Source organism: Lathyrus oleraceus, chromosome 7, assembly GCF_024323335.1.
Source record: "Lathyrus oleraceus cultivar Zhongwan6 chromosome 7, CAAS_Psat_ZW6_1.0, whole genome shotgun sequence".
Taxonomy (NCBI): domain Eukaryota; kingdom Viridiplantae; phylum Streptophyta; class Magnoliopsida; order Fabales; family Fabaceae; genus Lathyrus; species Lathyrus oleraceus.
The window spans coordinates 328,666,524-328,669,412 of NC_066585.1; the positions used below are offsets into that span (position 1 = coordinate 328,666,524).

The window sequence follows — 2,889 nt, forward strand, 5'->3', positions numbered from 1 at the left end:
GGTTATCAGATCTTGTGGATACTCTTTAGGACTTGTTTGGTCACTTAAACCCTAATTGGGAGCTCAAACATTGAGACTTGCTTGTGGAACATTATATTTGATTCAAAGGCCTTGATTTTAAGACATGCCTCACAAAACCCTAATTAGGGAAGATATGATCCTAATGTGCCTTGTGGCTTGATTTGTCACCTTATGCTTAATAGAAACCCTAAGTCATGTGGGAAAGATGTTTTGCTATCGTATCATGCATTGTCTATCATCTACATGTCTACATGGTTGATATTCCATTTGATTCAAACATTGCTTAGGCCTTTGACCTAGGTCTTTTGGTGTTTGCAGAAGCACTGGTCCATATGTCTTGATTCATTGGAGATTAAACAATAGTCCGTGTTTCATGTGAATTATGCCTTATATGCAGTCTTGTGAAACCTTAATCCATGCCTCACAATTGACTTTGGTCAACTGTTTACTTTTTGGTCAACTAGTTGACCAAAATCAACCATTCATTTCTAAGCTCATTTGACATTGGGATTCATCAACCATTGATTTTTCTTTCCATTTTGATCTTTCTTCAATCAACTTTCAAACGTTAATTTAATTTGAACATTTGAATTTCCAAACCATTGTTAATATTAAAAGCCCATTTCAAAATTATTTTTTTCAAATCACTTTTAATTAACTTTTTAACCATTCACAATCTTCAACTTTCCAAATGTTTCTAACAATCCAATGTAAATTATTTTAAGTCAATTTGCAATTTAGAATCACATTTTGATTTTTCAATTTTGTTTCCATTCAAACTTTCAAAGCCCAACTTAATGTCACTTTTCAAAACCATTTTTGAAACCATTTCAAAGTTAACATTCTCAAACCCATCTCAAAGTTAACAATTTTCAATTCAATTCAAAACCTTTCCATTTCAAAACCTTTCCATTTCAAAATTTCATCAAACATTCAAATCCAATTTTTAATACAAACTTTAAATTCATTTTTATTACAATACTCAACCATTATAAACCAATCCATATTCACATTTCCATTCAAAATTCCAATCCAAAATTACAAAAATTTCGAAGTTACAATTCAATTTCAATTACAAGCTACATGTTCAAAGCACTTGCAACCATCCAAATTCTTCTTTCCAATAAATTGGCTCGGTTCAGTTGAGCATATTCCATTTATCTGCAAGTTGGAATCCAAGGCATTAACATTCATTCCAATTTCAAAACTTAAATCCAAACCAAGTTCTGACTAACAATTCGATTTCTAATTAATTCTTCAAAGCCATCAATTAGCATACTCAATATAACTTATTGAATTTAATCTCTCCACCATTAAGTTTCTTTCTAATTCACTTCAAATTAATTAATACAATTACCACTAACTATTAATTTCTAACTAGTTCGGTTTGGATGACAGGTCCATTTGAACGAGCATAGATAGATTAAGTCAGTCCAAAACGGGACAAGGACAAGTGCACCAAAACTAAGAGTCAAAGACTTCATATTGAAAATAATATTTCTATGTCAAATTACCTTTGTTGAACCAAGATTTTTACCTTGCTTTCCATTGCCGCACCTTGTGATTGGGTATACATCAGTGCAGAAGTGCGCACCCTTGTGAAGTGGTGCACCTTGTGATTGGGTATACATCAGTGCAGAAGTGCGCACCCTTGTGAAGTGGTGCACCTTGTTAAATCAATTTCGGGTGGGTCCAAGGATTATCTTCATACTGGCAAAGATCAAACCAAATCTATTTCATCATCAGATTAATAAGGCTCCTAAGTTACTCACAACAAAACCAACAAAACCCTGCAAGTCATAACACATGGTCCAAAACACGTTCAGGCTGCAGATTTTATAACAGAACTCTATTGAAGATCATAATTAACAGAACAACACACCATGGATCATAACTCTAACTAACTCAATCTGAATTTCTAACTAACTGATTGAATTTGAGAAAATTTCAGGTCAGTTTCATTTGGAGTTTATAACAAATTATGAATTTCTATAAAAGCACCATCACATTGCATTTTCATAAAAAGAAAAACATTCCCTCTTCACTCTTGATTCAACTCATTCTGCATAAAACCTTCTTCACTCTCAATCTTCTTCTTCAATCATTCTTCACGATCCAAAAGGCATACGAATCAAAATCACAGAGGAGCCAAAATCTTGATTCAATCAAGCAATTTGCAACTCTCACGCTCAGAATCTTGCGACATTCCTCACCGTGATTCGGAACGGATGAACAACAACGCAACAATAAGAGAAGAATTTGAGAAGAAGAGAAGCAAATCAAAGTCAGAGGAAGAAAATCCATACCTTCAACTCGGTGAGTTTTCCGATTCGGTTTCGATTCATTTTTCCGTTTTTTCACGCACACGTTGAGGAATCGGTTTGAGATGTTGAACGTGAGTCGTTGAGCCATGTTTCTTCAACTCGTTTTTGTGTCGAATCCATTTTTGAATATGAATATGTGAGCCGCGGTGTTGAAACACGACTGAGATTTCTAGAGCCTAGGAAACGTGAGCGTGATCTTCCACTTCTGCTTATGGACTTGTTGTTGCTCGAACGCATTTTGGTATGTGCATTGAATTCGTTTGGTGCCTAGAGTTTGGGCCTTGTGCCCTTCAGCCCAACCTTCTAGCTGCAATTCAGGTTCCTGCACCGCCCATTGGAACTAATTAGTTTGATTAATTTAAGTTAATTAGTTTGATTAGGTTTTAATTAGGAATTAATTATTATTAATTTGCTTGATTAGATTTTAGCATTAGAAATTAATCCAGGTTAATTAGTTTGATTTGAATGATTAGATTTTTTATTTGATTAGGATTAGTGACTATTAGGTTAATTAGGACTAATTGTGATTTAAGTTAATTAGTTA

At 34.0% G+C, this 2,889-nt stretch overlaps 1 long non-coding RNA gene across 3 annotated transcripts; it reads right to left on the reverse strand.

Annotated features, from left to right (window-relative positions):
- Nucleotides 1-1,010: 1,010 nt before the first annotated feature.
- LOC127106756 (uncharacterized) lies at nt 1,011-2,639 on the reverse strand. 3 transcript variants are annotated; one of them, XR_007795482.1, is made up of 3 exons: nt 2,328-2,600; nt 1,536-1,811; nt 1,011-1,182 (listed from the first exon to the last, which is right to left on the reverse strand). It is a non-coding gene; the product is annotated as an uncharacterized LOC127106756 (long non-coding RNA). The 3 variants fall into 3 exon arrangements; XR_007795481.1 differs by having other exon boundaries at nt 1,559-1,811; nt 2,328-2,599; XR_007795480.1 differs by having other exon boundaries at nt 1,011-1,811; nt 2,328-2,639.
- Between the last annotated feature and the right edge of the window lie 250 nt (nt 2,640-2,889).